Source organism: Grammomys surdaster, unplaced genomic scaffold, assembly GCF_004785775.1.
Source record: "Grammomys surdaster isolate TR1022 unplaced genomic scaffold, NIH_TR_1.0 125818, whole genome shotgun sequence".
Lineage (NCBI taxonomy): Eukaryota > Metazoa > Chordata > Mammalia > Rodentia > Muridae > Grammomys > Grammomys surdaster.
The window spans coordinates 2,503,765-2,523,198 of NW_021620648.1; the positions used below are offsets into that span (position 1 = coordinate 2,503,765).

At 41.1% G+C, this 19,434-nt stretch overlaps 1 non-coding gene across 1 annotated transcript; it reads left to right on the forward strand.

The window, feature by feature from the left end:
• Nucleotides 1-14,076: 14,076 nt before the first annotated feature.
• On the forward strand, nucleotides 14,077-14,180 carry LOC114640461. Its single transcript, XR_003714145.1, has one exon. It is a non-coding gene; the product is annotated as a U6 spliceosomal RNA (small nuclear RNA).
• The last annotated feature ends 5,254 nt before the right edge of the window (nucleotides 14,181-19,434 follow it).

A 19,434-nucleotide genomic window follows, 5' to 3' on the forward strand; every position in this document is an offset into this window, starting at 1 on the left:
TTAGGATTTAAGACCCATCCACATGACCATGCCATAACTGCCCAGCTCCTGTAGTACCCATAATTCCCTCCTCTAGCACCCACACTCCCCTCCCCCAGCATCCACAGCACCCCCCCAGAATTCACATCCCCCTCCTCCAGCATCCATCTTTGCGATAACTTCCCGACTCCTCCAGCATCTACACCCCCTCCACTAGCATCTACACCCCTCTACCAGCATCTACACCCCTCCTCCAGCATCCATACTCCCACTAGACTCCCCCAAATCAAAACACATATTCTTTTTGCTTCAAATATACCATTATAAATATCCTATCCTCTAAACCACCTTTCTGATGTCTCCATTCCTAAACTGCATTCTTCCTAGTGTTCAACAAGACCCAGCCTTTGTGGTCTTTGACACAATGAAGCCTATTCCATGTGTATTAGTTCTTTCTACTACATCTTGAGCCACTTGAACTCTTCCTTAGTCATTTTATTTCTTTCGGCCTCCACAGGGCATTGTGTACAAGGCATTGTCCTACCCTCAGTGTAGATATATATGAAGAAGAAAAAGGTCTTTGTCTTCGAAGAGCTTCTAAATTAGATGCCGTGCCACACAATGTTTTAACCATTGTATATTACTCCTGGCAGACCTCGGTAATTTTAAAGGAAAGAGCTAGCATCTGCAAACCTCACCTCTCTTTGCAATGAGAGTTCTTACATGCTCTATTAATCAGAAAACAACACAAGGCATCCAGCATTCCTTCCAGACACTGTTGCCACAAGAGTCAGGACGCAGAAAGGCTTCCAGGAAGAATTCACTAGCTTCCTTTGTCCACAGTGAGACATGTCTCTTTTTTTTTCTTTTTAAGGCCCCACTAGGAAGAGAGTCACATAAGTGGGAGAAATCAGGGTGGTGAATTCTTGAATATACAAGGAAGCTACTGTAGGATCAATTTATATCTTTTCCAAACTATTTCTGAAACAAGCATGTACCACAATGATGTAGGCCTTGATCCACAAAGACAGTTCTTAGCATCTAGCTATTGCTTGGGTTGCATCATGTTATTGTTTTTATTTGTGGTTATAAATAAATGCACTTGAGAACAGCTAACAAAGTAAAAGGTTATGAAATCCCAATCGACAGTACTCTTGAGAAAGAAATTTCAGTTACTTTTTAATGCATGAGTATGAAATACATATACCTAATCAGATTTGAACTGTAGTGTATATCCAGTTTCCCTGTGGTTTTTTTATTCTATTTGTTCATAAACCATCTTCCCACATTATTAAAAATCACTCAAAACTATGATAGATGCATTGTTCTATTGTAGCACTTTTAGTTCTTGGGGTGAACCAGGGAATGGTCCAGAAGATGACAGGTTGTGGGGAGAATGACCACAGGACCTTGTTCTTCAGAAAAATAATTTGTGTTTTTAATAAAAAAAAAATCTCGGCAGATGAATGAAAGTTGAGCAAATTTGGTATTATACTCTCAGGGCTATTCAGTCTCACAGTGTATCAGACATACCAGAGGGACAGTGGTTTCTAAAAGGCCACAATGAAGTCTGTCAGGATGTTCTCTACCCATTTATAGGCCAAGCAGATGTAGGTGCTTGGCTTTCAACAGAGCCAGAAGCAGAAGTCATAATATGGAATGGAAGTTCACCTCTCTCCCCGTGTGTTTTGTCATCAGATTGCTACATTGCTTAACTGTGTGTATTCTTGAGTCGGAGTTTTGAGTCTGTATTCAACATGCGTAGGACCGACCTTCAGAGGGCTGTGTCACCTGCAACTTCTTTGAATGCTTATACGAGGCTGGGATACCCACACCACCTTGATTTCTCACAATTTTGTGGTTCTTTTCTCAATGTTGCTTAAATGAAAAAAAAATATTATGGGTGTGTTGAGAAGGCTTTGAGATCAGAACATTCCAAGGTTGAACAGAGAGCTAGGAAACCTTAAATATTATTCAAACCCCAAACAGAGCCATCTAGTCTGTAATGTTAACTAAAGCTAAAAAACCACGCATGTCATATTTGGATAAAATACAGTGATAGAATTATTTCAGAAGGCACATACATATAAACACACACATACACACACACACACACACACACACACACACACACACACACACACACACTGGTATTACTGCAAGAAGAAGACCCTGCCAACTCCTAGTGACTTATGATTTAAATTATATGGCTCCACCTGCCTCTTTTAAGATGGTGTCCCCTAGATGTTCTCTTCTGTGCCAGTTTTTTCTTTGCCTTTCCCTTATAAGAACACCTGCCATTGGATTTAAACCAAATCCTGGGTGATTATGTCTCAGAATCCTTAAACATGATTGCATCTTCAAAGGCATTCTCCGTAAATGAGGTCAAATCACTGGTCTCAGTCTTTAAACATGGCATATCATATATAAGATTATCCCAATGCATGTATCATATAGGTCCAGAATCAATAAAAGTGAAGGGCAGCTTCTCTCAGCATCTTTCCAATGCAGTTTAACTCACACTGTGTTGATTTATGCTTTTATATCAGCCAAATAATGTGCTACTTGTAAGGATATTTGGGCAGGAAGTTTTTGTAAAATTACTTTCATTTTGGATTTTTTTTATGCATAGGAAAAATTTAAGAATATGCAACACTAATTTTTAAAGCCCTCACATGGATTCCAGATGTTGATCATTTTATCCAGGAAGGTGTTTCCTTATTATACAAATGTGGTACACATAAAAAAAAAATTGGCATTGTTTAATTTATGACTCACACATGAGCCATTGTTTTTGTGATATAGTTATTTTAAGTAATTCATAAGCTAAACAATATTTTGGACACATACCACACTTGTGTAATGAGGAAACACCTTCTTGCATTAAATAGCCAACATCTGGGTTCCATGTGAGAATTTCTTTGAAATTTTAAATAAAGACAAATTAGTATGTCATAAAACTAACATGGCAAGTCAGAGGTGCAAGGATCTGGTAATCACAGATGATGTAATCAAAGATGACGTAATGTGGTACTGCACTCAGCTTAGAGAGTGAGGATGACATTGACAGAAAGAGCCCACAGTGCTGTCCCAATATTAGTGAGGACGGAGAGAAATGTGACATGGGCAATGCTGATTCAAGGGTCAAAATTCAGCCCAAGCGTACTCTTAGTAGGAGGACTCTTCATTCACGAACCAAACTGTGACAGAGCAGAGGTCCTGGAGGGACTTCAAGTAATACCTGATGTTTTCTAAAACAGACAGTGAAAACACGTCAACAGGAGTGGCTAGCAGGGTGATCGAGAAATCAAGGAGAAAGAACTTAGCCTCATGAGTGATGCCCCTGGTGTGGGAGACGAACACAGGAAAGTTCTGCGGATCTATCAACAGACGGTGATGGCTTTGACATAACCAACTTTAACTAGAATAGGAAGGAGCAAACACACGTCAGAGTACCCTGACTGAAGAGAGGATGCAAAGCGAGAAAGAGGATGGAACGCACATGTAAAAACAATGTGGAGGAGTTTGTAAAGGAATGGAGAGCAGAGGGCGGAGGCTGGATGTGTTTGCACAGTTAAAGCACATAGCTCCCTTTGTCTCTTTCAAGTTGGGAATTACTAGAGAATGCTATGACAATGCGATGGGTTAGCTAGGGAGGAAAGACAGCACTATCGTAACAGGGAGACTAGGAATCAGCTTTGGCTGGTAAAAGCAATTGGATGAGACCCACTGTGGAGGCCAGACCTTCCTTGGGAGGAAAGAGGTGCAGAGAAAAAGAAATAAGGTGCAGTGCACTTTGATGTAGAGAGTGGGGAGATGGGCCATCCAACCTGTGATGTCTCAAGGGTGAAACAGAATCATCAGCTTGAGGTGAAGGCTAAGGAAGGGTCTGAGGGTCTCAGGGAGTAGAGAAAATGAAAGAGGAGGGCGAAATATATTTGAGAAGCTGAGTAGGGTGTCTGGGATTTATGGAGTATCTATATATGATCTGTGATCTGAACAGGACGTAAAACACTCATATATTTTCTTATGCTAATATTTATATATAATTGCATATACGAGGAAGGTAGATCAACAACACGGGTTTTGCTGGCAGTGTAATACAGAAGAATAAGAAGAAAGGGAGATGAGGGACTTCATTAGTAGCCTGTGGGAGGTTTGCTGGTCAAGGGAAGAGCTGACACAAGGGGGACCCGTTGTTAGTGAGAAAGTGCTGGGTGTGTGTAGTTGAGGGTCCTAGAGAAAGTGAAGGCTGTGAGCCATGTGAAAACATACACTGGGATCTAGACATTGGGCAAGTGCCATGTCTGAGATGAAGAGTTCTAAAATAACTCAACGCCTGATGTCCATGAGGTCTTAGAATGAGGCCATGGAGAGGGGTGGCTCATAGAATGAAGGACAGCCACGGGTGGCAGAGAGAGAGAGGGAGACATCTTGTCACTTCTTCCCTTTGTTCTGTGTACGTGCAGCGTGTGTGTGCGAGAGCTAACAGTGTTGGGGTGCTTCTCTGACCACTTTTCCCCTTTATTCTTTTTCGGCAGGCTCTCTCAGTCAAACCCAGGGCAGCTGGGTAGCAGCTTGCTCTGTGGATCCCCTGCCTGTGCCTTCAGAAGTTGAAATCTACATCCACCTAGATTGTCTATGGCTTCTGGAGATTGGAACTCTAGTCTGTTCATTTTTACGGTGAGATCTTTAATCATGGAATCACCTCTATCACTATTCTGGAGTCTGACTTTGGTAACTGAGCCGACATAGATTTTTAGTGGAACAGCCTCTACTTAGCTCAGATCCCATCCTCACCGGCGACCATGTATCTTTACTCCAAACCATACTAAGTGCATGTTCTCTTCGTACTCTGTTGTGCTTCTAGGGCCTTATTAATGTTTCTCCCCATTTTTCCTACAACATTTAGCTTCATTGAACCCTTTTCTAGTGTCATGTCGATTTCCTAGGGAAGAGAACTTCAGGCGGGAAGAAATAGCCATTGAAACTATCTTCACTGGTTAGTTTTACTGTCAACTTGCAATCTAGTGTCACCTAGAAAGAGAGTCTGAATGAGCAACTATCTAGATCATATTGGCCTTCCAGAATGTCTGTGAGGGATTGTCTTAATTGTTCATCGATGTGGGAAGGCCAGCTTTAAATGCTGGCAGCACTGTTTTATGGGCTGGGCTCTGAAGTACATAAGAGTAAAGAATGCTAGCTGAAAGCTAATAGGACAAGGACATGTTTATTTCTTTCTGCCCTTGATGGTGGTTGTGATGTGACTGGTTGAGTTCCCATGTAACTTTAACTTTTCAAATCCTATTTTTAATGATGGTTCTTAAACACTTTAACCTCTCTTATAGCCCACCCCCCACCTGAGGTAGTGGGAAAGAAAGGATATGGGGGAAGTGGATCTGTTTAGAAAGGTTCTTTGGAGCAACTCCTGTCTGTGTTGTCTGAAATCGACAGTTCGGTTCACAGGTCAGCAGTTCAATCTACCCACAAACACCTCTCAGATTCACCAGCAGCCCCAGTTCGGTAAAGTCAGGATAGCAACAGCGGTGACACAACCTAGCAGAGACAGCCAGGCATCAACCTCTGCTCAAGTCAGCAAGAGGGACCAGGAGGAATGCCAGAAGTTCTAGGCTGTGCCTCTTTCAAGGAAGCAAAGATCAGGAAAGACACAAGACCCACAAGGGTTGCACAGCTAGCTGTACCAGCAAGCCAAGCACTTCCTCTGTCACTCCATGAAGTCCCACTTACCCCTCCAAACATTGAGTGTCTTCCACATGCCTTGCCTCAGCACGGCTCTTGCCTCAGGACGAGCATCCCGTCTGCTAGAGTTCTTGGAAACGGCGACAAACTTAAGCACACCACCAGAAGTTTTTGGTGCATTTCTCTCTATGGAGTCCCAACAAATGCAGCTCAACTTTGCAACTTAAGTCAGGCCAATACATGTGTATCATTAGCGAAGCATCCTTCATCACATGTCCTTTCCCTTGCTTGCTTTAGCAGAACATCCTTTTACCTGTGTCTGCTTCAGCAAAACGTTCCTTCATGAGTCGGCCTTAGCCTTTCACAGCTGTGCCCACTTTAATGAAACATTCTGCCCCAGCAAAACACCATCCAACCAACATTCCCAAGAACCCTTACGTTTCCGCTTCAGTCCCACCTTGGCTTCCTGAAATGTTGGGCTATAACTTGGAATTGAAAGCTGAATAAACTCTTTCCTCCCTTTGGCTGCTTTTGGTCAGGATATTTTATCATGGCAACAGAAATGAAACCAAGTTCAGTAACTAAGAGAGAAAATGGAGTCCATAGCTGCAAATGTTGGTAAGCAGGAGTTTTGTAACATGTTTGGTTCAACGGAAAGCAAGGAGGGCAGAGTGACTATAGAGTCCCAACAGTGTGGTGAGGGAGGTCGGAGGTTAAGGGATATAGCACAAACTAGTGTCAGGTCTCTGTGCTTTACTGGAAGTGAGCGAGAGAGGGAGTAGGCAAATGACATGAGCTTCTACATCTTTAAATGGCCATTTAGAATGGATTAAAAAGAGAAAGGTGTTGGGAGGTCAGTCAGGAGGATCATAGAACAATCTTCTGAGGAGAAGATGGTCACTTGGACCATGGTAACAAGATTGGAGGCACAAAGAAGTGGTTAAATTCTGGATAGATATTAGATACAGAGCCAAACATGTTACCTGACATAAGATGTGTGCATAACTTGGGGTGGTCCTGAACACTTGCCAACCTCTACTCCCCTTGTTGCAAGGTTCTCTTAAAGGTGACAGAGAACTAAGTTTGGTTTTGTCTCATGGACCTCAGCCATGATCATGTTACACTCATTACAATTACTGACACTTTTGGATAATGTCTTTCGTGTTTGTTCCTACTTGAATTGCCTCTTAAAGTTCTCTTCACTGTGTAGAATATTTTTCTCTAGCGTTACAGCATTTACTTTCAACCAATAACAATAAATCAAAGCACCTGGGCAGATGTCTACCTGTTAGAATCACATCTCACTAAGTATAAAGTTCGAAGATATCCCTTGTCTGCCTTCTACTCCTGGGGAGGCAATGTGATCTGGACTTTCTCATTCAGATTCAGGCCTCTATGATGGATGTTGCTCTCTTCTCCAGAGGAGGAAGAAGAATTTATTTTACCACTGAGTACAAAAGTATGAAATTTAGCAAGATGGCTGTGTGTGCACAAGGACGGTCCTTACACAATGGCTGTAACCATGGCACAGTGTTTGTGATCGTTTGTATAAGCTTGGCCCAGGGAGTGGCACTATTAGTAGGTGTGGCCCTGTTGGAGTAGGTGTGTCACTGTGGGTGTGGGCTTTAAGACCCTCATCCTAGCTGCCTGGAAGCCAGTATTCTGCTAGCAGCCTTCAGATGAAGATGTAGAACTCTCAGCTCCTCCTGCACCATGCCTTCCTGGATGCTGCTATGTTCCCACCTTAATGATAATGGACCAAATCTTGAACCTGTACGCCAGCTCCAGTGGAATGCTGTTCATATAAAAGTTGCCTTGGCCATGGTATCTGTTCACAGCAGTAAAATCCAAACTAAGACAGTGCCTATTTCATATCCATTCTGTTGACCATGCTAGAAGAACTCGGGCCATTTTCGTAGTGATTACAGCTGCCTTCCAAAATCTGTGCTTCAGGCATACAACAGGGCCACACTTCTCAGAAATCCTGGGAGTTTGTGTGCATATGACCTCGTTCTATGCGGCGTATCATTGCACAGCCTGGCCTGCACGTGCCTAATGCGCTTGTTCCTCCCTTTTCTTCCATCCTACAGGATACATTAAGAGCACCTCATGAAACTCTGTGATAAGATTACAGACTCTCCAGCACTTGTGTCCTTGATGACGACACAGAGAAGGCTACTCTTCCCCTCCTCCCTGGCTAGCAAGTTGAGATGTTCAGGTTGATATCTTTGGGCTGAGAGACCTGGAGTCTCCTCTTTCACAATTTTCCAGGTGATGGTGATTCTTCGTCTAAATATCCCAGAATTTAGAATCTACAACTCTAGGCAAGAGCAGGAACAAAACAAATGAGAAATAGGAAAGTCTTATGGGCTACGTCGATACCAATAAAGATGAGAAAAACTAGTAAATACCTAGAATATAGGAGGGAAGGGACAGGGTAGCAGAGAAGGTGGCTCGACATCTGCATAAATGCAAATTCGCATGTCTCTAATTTATTATTATTTCTGTGTTTTCCCATGAAGCACTTAGATTGGGAAACATCTCTAATTAGGAGTGAGCAAGAGAGGTCTCTTGGTCTGCTGATAGTGTCAGGAGAAGAACCCTGGAGGGATTTTATTCTCCATGAGTTAGATTTGGAGAAGAATCTGATACAGAGGGTCTTGGCAGCAGTCTAGTTTCAAAGGGGAAAGAGAGGAGGACATCCACACTGTTCTTCACCAGTATTTCAGAGCAGCAGCTATGGAGACTATGCAGGCTTCATACCACTCAGAATACCCCAAGACCTGCACATGGGGCCAGACCTATATGGAACAAAGAGAGAATCCTTTACAAAGGAGTCCAAGTTTAAGATGCAACAGGTGCTCACTGGTCTCGGTCACCTCCGGAGTAGATCTCTGAGGCAATAGGTCTAGAGTAAGTTGTCTGGGAAATCAAGAAGCAGTTTCAGAGCCGTCTTCTTCCCAGGAGTCTTTTGAGAATGTACTCCCCACAGACAGTGTAGGCTTCACACTTTACATTATCAGATTTGAGTAGGTTAGATGAGTCAGGTCCAGGGTTAGGGCCCTGGAGAATCAAGTCAAGATGGGAAAAATGGAGTCCTTGATGTCAACCAACCTAAGAGGTTACTAAGCTTCTTATCTTTAGATATAATGGCTAAGCTTTTTAGCAGTCGGGAGATTTTGCAACATAGTCTCTTAACAAATTGGCATTTATGTATCACATCTCTCAGGGAGAAACATCAAATAGGGAAAATCCACTACTCTGTCCGTGTGAATTCCAGCAATGGATTGGGAGTTTTGGGGTGAAATCTGGGGGAAATTTCAAGGAAGTGATGATGATGACACATGCTGATATCTTTCTTGATGTGTTTGGATCCTAGTCAGAGCTAATGACCTCTCTGTAAGCCAGTGGTCCTCTGAGAATGTTGTGATATTTAGAGAGGTTTTTGATAGTCCTGACTGGAACTCTGCTAGTCACATCAAAGGCAGGAAGCGATGCCAAGCACTCTAACAGTGCATCTGCACACAACAAAGAATCATCTGATCTAAAATTTCAGTAAAGCCAAAGTTAAGAATTCATCTTTGAACACGTTTTCAGGGAATTTAGGGACTTCCTGAGGCTTAGTCACACAGAGTCCCACTTTGAGTCAACTGATCCTGGATCAAAATACCCCTCTGAAGCCCTCTAGTTGGTCTTCATTCAGGAAGCAGGTTGGGTTCCCAGAACCTCATTCCAAACTACTGAAGTTATGTTAGTAGAGTGGTAGAATTAGTTTAAAGGTTTTGATTTTTGAAAGAAGGCAAAATTTTTTGCAACAACTCTCTACTCATTTTCAAACCATGTGTATGTTAATTTAAATATGACCAGCATGTTTTTATTCAGATACTAATAAATCTAGGTATTACTTTGAGTAGGTCATATGATATTAGAAAAGTCAAATGAGTCTTTTTTTTCCAGTAAGCTTCCAAAGGGTCTTTGAATTTCAAGAGAAGGTTATATTCATACACTAGAAACTTTTAAAATGCATATTCAGGTCATGTCCACATGCGCAGTTCCAGCAGGGTTCAGTGAAGTCCTGTAGTCTCTTCCTTATTTTGCCCTACTTATTCAGAATCCAAATGCACCGGGGATGACTCGCTGAGTGCTGATTAGTGAGGTTTGTTTTTGTAAACTGCCAATAAAGCAACATTGTAGCCACTGCCCCATTCTAGCATTTAAAACAGTCCGGGAAAATGGCAGGAAGCTCACAGGTGATGGTTGCGTTATTAACTTTCATAAAAATCTCACTAATTTGGAACTTACAAAGCTCTCTGCAGTGGTTTGGGGATTCATTAAAAGGCTGGCAGTGTCACCCAGGTTTCTATGTTAAGAAATAATGTGCTATGGTGTCAATGTATTCTATTAAATCATCCCTTTCATTGCTTATTATTTGGCTACTGAAAGGTAAGTAGATTTATGAAAACTGGGCTCTGAGTCTCTGGTCAGTCTACACATTTACTGTGTAGACTACCTAACGAGCTACCTAAGTGACACCCCTTATGCTTTTAACTTTGTGTGCACTTGTCTGTTTGTGCATGTGTACATGTGTGCATGGGGATGTGTCTCTGAACACATGTGCACATATGGTACATGCATGTGTGGAAGGCAGAAGTCAATGTTGGGTGTCTTCTTCAATTGACCTCTGCCTTAGATTTTGAGACAGAGTCTCACTGAATCTTGAGCTTGTAGATTCAGCTAGGCTGGTTTGCCAGTGAGCTTTAGGGATGGGATCCTCTTGACTATGTCTCCAGCCGTGGGCTTACAGGTGCATAGGACTATGTTTAGTTACTTCATCTAATCCTTGGATCAAACCTCGGCCCTAATGCTTGTGCTTGATTGACTAGCCCTGTATATGTGTTTGATAGAACATGAGGACATATCATGTTCATCTTTTCCACTTTAATATTAAGATTGAGGTCCTTGAAATTATTATGATGATTATTGCCAAGTGTTCATCCATCATTCCTCCTTGGAATGGAGAGTACTATGGTATTTGGAGAGATGTCATCCATTATGTAATTGAGTCAACAAATCTTCCTTTGACTAGGAACTCGGCACAAAAATATCAGTCAAATAATGTCATCTATTTGGGGTGGAGGATCAAATAGACAATTCTCTAGACATCTGTCAAGCCTTTGTTATGCTGCAAGCACAGGCTTAGGCCCTGCAAATCTTTCTGGGAAATCCAATGAGCCCAACCGCTGCCTTCCTAGTCACCCTGAGTAGTGATTGTTCAGATCTGACAATGAAACAATGGACAGGCCATTCCTGCCGAGGAAACATGAGAAAGACTGTAGCAGCACACGCTCTGTTTGTTCCAGACACTGACTGACTTTCCCTCCCAGTGGCCACCAAAGAAAATATGATACTGTGAAACCCCAAACTAGTAATGCAGAGCTTCAAGAGGTGAAAGGATTCCTATTTGGCTATGATATATTTGTACCATTGACTGAATTTGAGTAGAATTCTAGACAGAAATCTTGTTCTATGTTTAGACACAAGAATCAGCATGTAGGTGGACATTAGTCACTATTAGTTTTCAAATGGAGCTTTAAGAGGATTGGTGAGACAGTATTTATGGAATATAAAGAGCAAACGGGGAGGCAGAAAATTATTGAGCTCTTGCTTCACCATGTGTGTTTGTTGGGTTCGTAATACTCCTCAAGAGGCCCCTCCACCCATGGTGCTACATTTGTTTAGCTTCTATATATTAGACCTGTGTGTGTTCCATTTCATTCTTGGCTTTATACTTTCTATAGATGCAGATCAGAGAACCTTTTCATTTCCCTGAAAATCTGTAGGAAAGACTAGCAATCTTATCATCTGTCTGATTTCCATCTCAAGACAAATCCATGTTATTTGAGCATCAATGACTCCATCTCTCAAAGGCACAGAGGGGCATGCCTCAGATTTGGCTGATGATACTGCCCTAGTGTTCTGACCCATGCTGAGGAAGCATTATCCATGGTCACTGTCTGCCAGAACTACTGGGAACACTGCTTCCTGTCTGAGAAGTTGCTAAGCGACTAAAAAAGAGAGAGAGAAAGGCAACAGATTTGTTTAAAATTGTACTAAAGAGAGATTTACAAATTGAAACACCATAGTTGGTGTGATTCTTTGAAGAGAAAGGGTGGAAAGTTGTTAAAACTGAAATCAATATGTGAATTTCACACAAAAAGATTGAGTGTATAGGCATTGCACTGGTGGTTGGAAGAGCTAACTCTCCATGGGAGATCAGTGAATGCTATGACAAAGATGTCACACCTAAAGCTAGAAGGCCAGAGTACCTTCATTTGTTTAAGCTAATGAAGTCTACTTAAGGTGGCTTGCATTCAGGTTTTATTGTAACACAGGTTTTCAAGGGAAATTTAGAAGTCAGTATATTACAAGCATGACGGAGATGGTAGAAATCAGATTTATAAGGAAAGGTTTAGTTAGGTCTTGAATCATAGAACATATTGCTTTTTTTCCCCCCAAGGAAGAGAAATGGTCTCTCATGAACTACAGCTCTGCAAAGGAGTCATAGAGCTAAATTCATGAATGCTATGAAGACAGGTATGCAGCTGGGCAAAGACTCAGAATGGAGTCCTGTATAAACAAGCCGCTGGAACTGTGGTGGAGTAACAAATGGGCATCCTGAGTTGAGTTGTGTTGCACCAAATCACTGCCTCCTGTCATAGACAGTAGCACAAACCCTGCATTTGTTGGATTTCATCGTAGACGTCTTGATCTCTGCTATACCTTTGCGCCTAAAACCGAGAGGAGTTATTTTTCCAGGAACTGGGAATTGAACAAATAGGACCGATTGTTTTTTAAAAAGAGGTTCAAGAGGGTTTCTATGAAGCCAGAGACCATGTTTCTCTAGTAATCAGTAGAATGCCCTTTCATCTTTCTATAAATAGAGCTGGAGTTGCTACTTAGCACATGTTATCAGTAGCTCTGCAGCTGGCAATGTTTGCTTCCTGTAAATGTCATGTACTCCAGTTTGTTTTCTTCTCATTGGTTCTGTCCTTAAATTATTGATATGCAAATGACATACTATTTTTATTAACCAGTCGCGAAACTATTACACTTTGAGCCTCAGTTGGCAGTAGGGACTGTGCTATAAAGGCTCATACACTCCCTGTTTGGCATGTCAACTCTGAAAGGTTGGTACTGTTGTCGCCTTTTTGAGGTTGAGACACTCTTGGGTTAGACTTGAAGCACTTGATTTAAGATTATACCACTGTGACATAGTAGCAAAGACAGCATGGTAAGGACTCAAAAATAGATACATAGAAGAACTGAACAGAGGATCTGGAAACAAACTCACAGAACTATGATTACCTGATTTTTTGAGGAAGGTATCAAAATAAACTATAAGAGAAAAGACAACCTAGTCAATGAAAGATGCTGACAAGATTGGATATCAAACTGAAGAAGAATGAAAATAGATCCATGGCTCTCACTTTGCCTAAAATCTATTCAAACTGGATCAAGGACCATAATTTCAAACCCAGAATGTTAGAACTTCTAGAGCAGGGGGAGATCAAATGACCCTGTCACAAGGGTCACCTAATATCATCAGAAAACACAGATTTTTACATTATGATTTGTAACAGTAGCAAAGTTAGAGTTATGAAGTAGTAATGAAAGTAATTTTATGATTGGGGTCACATGATATGAGGAACTGTATTAATGGGACACAGCATTAGGAAGATTAAGAATCACTATTCTAGAGGACAACAGAGAATGCACTTCAAGATAAACACACACACACACACACACACACATGGGGGGAGGAAGGGGGGAGGGAGGGAGGGAGGGAGAGGGAGAGGGAGAGAGAGAGAGAGAGAGAGAGAGAGAGGGAGAGAGAGAGGGAGAGAGTACACATATGTATATACACATGCACACGTAGACACAGACACAGACACACAGAGACACAGATGCACAGATACACAGACAGACAGACAGACACACACACACACACACACACACACACACATTAAGACAAGAACTTTCTGAACTCCGGTAGCACAGAAAAACAGTCCCAATAATTAACAAGTAAGTCTCCTTGAAATAAAATAAAACAACGTTTAAGCAAAGGAAGCTTATCAAGTAGGAAAAGCCAGACTGTCTACAGAATGGGAGAAAAGCTTTGACAGGTATGCTTCAGACAGGATTAATATCTGAAATATATCGATAATTGTCAAAATTAAGCACTATAAATCTGCCAGTCAACAAATGAGCTAATGAAATGAATGGACAGATCTCAATAAAAGAAACACAAATGTCCAATAAGCACTTATAAAGTGTTTGAGACCTTTAGCCACTAGAGAAGTGAATATTAAAAGTACTGTGTATTAAAAGTACTGTGAGGTGTTTGCTTTGGCAGCACATACAGTAACATTGGAATAATATGAAGATTAGCAAGGTCCCTGTGAAAGGATGACATGTAATTTTGTGTAGTATTCCATATTAAACAAAAAGAGTCCACTGCGAGATTACATCACCCCTTAGAATGCCCGTCGTGGAGGAAAAGAACAGCAAGAGACGCTGCTGAGCATGAGGGGAGTGAGGAATGTTTATTCATGGACAATGGGAATATAAACTACTGTAGCCACACTGGAAATCAGTAGAGAGTTTTCCTAGAAAAATAGAGCTAGAACATCCATAGATCCAATTATACTAGCCCTGGGATTGCACTCGAAGGAATCTATAGTCCATATCAGGAATGTATCACCAGAGATGCATCCCTGTCCACGGCTGCATTATTGACAGTAATAAGGACTGAGTCAGTCTAGATATCCACCAGTAGATGGACGGCCAGTGAAAATGTGGTACATATACACAGTGGGGTTTTATTCATATACAAAGACAAATAGACCATAAAGTCTTCAGGAAAATGATGCTTCTGTATTACATTACATCTAAACAAGATAACTCGGGTTCAGAAAGACAAGAACTGCATGTTTCTTTCATAAGCAGATCCTAGCTTGTATTATTTATATGTATATAAATGGGCTTGAGTGAGGGTATAAGGTACGAGAGTAAGAAGTAGAAAAGAGCTGTCAATGAAGGGAGGGAGGTAGAAGACGCAAAATGGAAAAGGAACTTTTATTCTTCTGAAGTTGTTGTTGTCTGTGGTGGGGCTTATTGCTTCTGTCTGCTAGGGCTAATGCTAGAAGTTTCCAGCCTCCATAAGATCTCATCTAGGCTGAAAATGTTTTCAGCCTCTGAGACTTACTGCTGAATAAGCTCACCCCTTTCTAGTTTTTTCTGAACTCTATCTGGCTGGATCAACTCTTTTTTTTTTTTTTTTCTGACTCAAACTTCTCTCCAAGCTGACTGACTCAATCTGACTTCTCTTGGCTTTTCCTGAATTGCTCTGATTGTCTTCATATTAGCTTTGGCATTATGTTCTAATCTTCTGGGTCCTTCTCATTCTCTGGTTGGTTCTGTCTTTACCTGTGTCTAGCTTGTTCTCTCTCTGTAACCTGTTTCTGTAAAATTCCCCTGGTAAAGCTACCTCCTTCTCTCTCCCTTAAGTAGCTCCTCTTTCCTCTCTTCTTGTGAGAGCTGGGCTTAGCCTATTCTGCTAAATATTTCTCTGATTCATCACTTTGTCTGCCATTCCATTAGACATCATTTTCAAACATGAATGCTTTCATCTACAAACTAACTGTACCTTCACTGTTTGGGATTAAAGGTGGCTACTGAGGGTGTGACTATATTCCTGCCAGAGGGATTAAAATCGTGTCCTAAGGCTGAGCCACACCACAACTAGAAACAGGTAGTTTCAGTAAGTAACACAATCTCAGGGTTAACAGTGTGATCAAATATCCTGCAACAATAAGAGACAGGAAAACAGAAAGGAAGCCACGGGGTATGCAGAAGGGTATGGGAGAACAGTTGGGGTGGGGGTGGGGTTGAAGAGAAGGTTGAAGAATCAATAAAACATTTTGTTTGAAATTTTCACAATAAAACATAACAATGTGCATGCCCCTTAAAAGTTATTAACATAAAAATTCAAAAGAAAAGAAATTGATTCAAAGGAAGATAAGAGAACAATAAGTAAAATATACCAAATGAGAAGTTGGTCATAAAAAAAAAAACCCACAAGATTGACATAAAATAATTAGGCCAAACTAACCAAATGAAAGAGAAAACCCAAATTAAGAAAAATTACTGATGAAAATTTGAGATTCCTATGGAGACCACTGAAATATAGAGAATTATTGGGAAATATGTAGCATTTTTTTAAAAGAACCTAGAAAATCTGGAAGAAATGAATACATTTCTAGGCACTTATGACTTATCAAAACAAAAATCAGTAAAATTAATGCAGTAAGTAGGAAGCTCACCATGGAGTTTTATCAAAGGCGAATAGAAGAACTATGCACGCTCCCAAGTCAGCGTGTAACTTGGAGTCAAACATCTAGGCTAATCACGGTGTATGAAGGACACACATTTTCTGGCTATACGGATATTTTTCCTAAAAGGAAAATTGAGTGCAACTATACCCACGGTTAGTGATCAAACAATATCACAGGATCACATGGAAGCTCAAACAATCCCAGGGGACATTCTGTTAAGCAAATATGCAAAGGACTATGAGGGAAAATGTTTCACAGTGAGTACTAATGGTGCCTGTAGAAGGAAGAAGATATCTAAATAAATTAGGCTCCCTATGCATTTGAAGCAGCACCAAGTTGTTGTCTGGAATATATATTCACAAAGGGGCTCTGTTGGTGTTATGCTTCAGAGATCTTCTTGCCGCAGTGATTTTGTTTTTTTTTTTTTAAATGTGGTTGTATGGTGATGGTATTTAGAAGGAAATTAGTGACTAAGCTGTCATAGTTTGAATATGCTTGGCCCAGGGAGTGGCACTATTAGGTGTGGCCTTGTTGGAATAGGTGTGCCACTGTGGGTGTGGGCTTTAAGACCCTCATCCTAGCTGCCTGGAAGCCAGTCTTTCACTAGTAGCCTTTAGATGAAGATGGACAGCTCTCAGCTCCTCCTGCACCGTGCCTGCCTGGATGTTGCCATGCTCCTGCCTTGATAATAATGGACTGAACCTCTGAACCAGTCCAATTAAATGTTGTCTTTATAAGAGTTGCCTTGGTCATGGTGTCTGTTCACAGCAGTAAAACCCTAACTAAGACATAAGCTTTCTTGGATAACATGGGTTCAGGCGATCTTTTCAGTGAGACTAACCCTGTTATTATCATCTATTTTCTTGAAAGATGAGCTATGCGTTGAAGACTAAGTTCATGTTCAGTGATCTCTAGGCTTTGAAAATGATGTAGTGGCTCCATCTAGTAGAAATGATATAAAAGAGAAAATGACTCAAGGAATAAATACAATTAAATAACCTGATCCTTTCTGTCATCTTTAATTTACCTAAATTCTTTGTAAATCACATCTTCACGAATGGTTAGGTCGCTTTAGATTTAAGCAGATGATAGAATTATGACATATTTAACATTTTAGAAATTATTCCAAGATCATGTATAGCAATAGGGGAACACTAGCATTTAGATATATTTCAAAGTCACACAATAAAGTGGAAATTCAGTAACTCACAAGAATTCCCTTGTAGGGAGGAAAATAGGTTTTTCATTCTTTCCACCGTTTGAAGCATTTAACAATTAATGATCAGAAACTATACGTTCCAGTCTGCAAACAGAGTTCATCATCATTAAAAGAAAGTATGATTTAAGTATCAAAGGTTTGGCCTTTCCATGTTGCGTCTTTAGCAGACTTTCCGGCTTTCATTCTTTATTGAGTGCACCAGATGTTGTCTGCATGTGTAAGCCACACTGGCTTCATAATGCTTTATAGTAAAAAAATTCTTGGCACAACCTCACTCCTTTCTTGTACATGAGAGCTCTTGGGGGAAATAACACAAGTGGATTTCAACAGTGGGTAATTCCTCAAGATTTTCTGCTCAATGACTTTTAACACAAATTTCTCCCCTTGCCCCATTCTTACAGAGATTACGACTAAAAAAGTTCTGTTAAAAACTTCAATCCCTATATAATAGGCCACAAGAACATTATAAATTCAAGGCATTTCAAAGTGGTTCCATTATTCAAGAAGCCGTTAGAGGGCTTTGAACATTCACTGCTTAGTTTCCTAATTACTTCGTTTTAAAATTTCAAGCAAGATTTGCTTCTTTGGATGTTCACGCAGATGTTAAAGAAAGGGATTGGCTAGGGACTTAGGAAGGTCAGAGACTGCGCAGGATATTTTAATTAATGGTAATTCACAAGAATGTCTCAGATTAATGACAATGTAGCAAATATTTCCCTTGGTGTGTAAGTCTCTTTAAATCAAGGGACCCCTTGTTTGTTTAAGATGATACATTTTCTTAATGTGATCTACCAAGAGTCCAAGTAGAGAAAATGAACACGTGTGAGGCACAAGGCTGGTGCAGGGATTCCCCTGTGCTCCTTCCCACTTCACATACATGTATCTGTGTGTGGATGCTGTGGACTATTACTGGTCAAGATTCACCTCTCAAGAACTACAACGTTGTCTGCTACAGTTTCAACACTGATACAATAATAATAATAATAATAATAATAATAATAATAAATAATATCATCTGTGGGAAAAAATAGGCCGCAGCAGTGGTGGAGTCCCAGAGGCTTTGCATGCGGCTAGTCCTACATACAGGAGAAGGTCTAAGGTTCCAAAGGCTGGAGGTGTTGGCGATGACAGGCCCCAAAGACACGAGAATGTCCATAGTTCCAAAAGGGTTTATTGTCATGGTGGATGGTGGATGGATTTGGATGTACCTCAGTGAAACTCAGGGCAGTCCTGAGTTAAATAGGGAGGGAGGAAGGGGGAGGGTCTGGGGAAGCATGCTTAATTTGCTCCGCCTTCTGGCCTTCATTAGTATGTACATCCCTAGGGCCTGAGGCCTATGGTCAAGCCCTCTACCTGTGCACTTTGGGAGGGGCTGTAATGGCCTACGTGACTGAACAACGTAGGTCTATGGAGATGAGACTGCAAGTCAGGACTCTGGGTCCTGGGGGCGTGGCCAGAGTTTCAGGGTTCCAGGCCCATGCCCAGCCATGAACCAGGATACTCTTACACAGTCCCACAATCATCTAAGGCAATCAGTATCCAAATACTCATTAGTGTCAGTAATATTCCTTAAAGCCCTTTTGTCTCAAATCTAGGATCCTATTAGACATCTTATTCTTACTTATTTGAATTAGCTCTTTAATGTTTGCTTATGGAAAGCAGTTCTCAGGTCATTGTTGTTCTTTCACGTTTGATGGTTTAGTCTCGGAGAATGTTCCTCAGTCTGACAAGGTGTGTTGGTTTCTTTGCACCAAACAAGACTAACTCATCCGATATATGCCCAGAAGAAATGGAATTTTTGTATGAGAATTTACCATCACTTGGATGCTGCTGATATTTCAGGTCATTCTCTGGGGAAGTTCAAGAATCTGGTATGATGGCTAGAAATAGGAGTCATGGGAGCATGCTAATCCCGCACTCTTTGGAGCCTTCGTAAGTCATTTGGAATTGCTCTTCCAGTTACTAATATCATGGGACTTTTACCTCACCACATTCGTTTTTCAACCTATGAGCTTGGGCATGTGTGACCAGGAAGTAAAGTGCTCTGCAGGCATGGTGCAATACATTTGAATTCTAGCCATATACAACACTAACATAAATGGTAATCTTGACAGTAACCGTTGGAAAGTTTTATAATTTCCC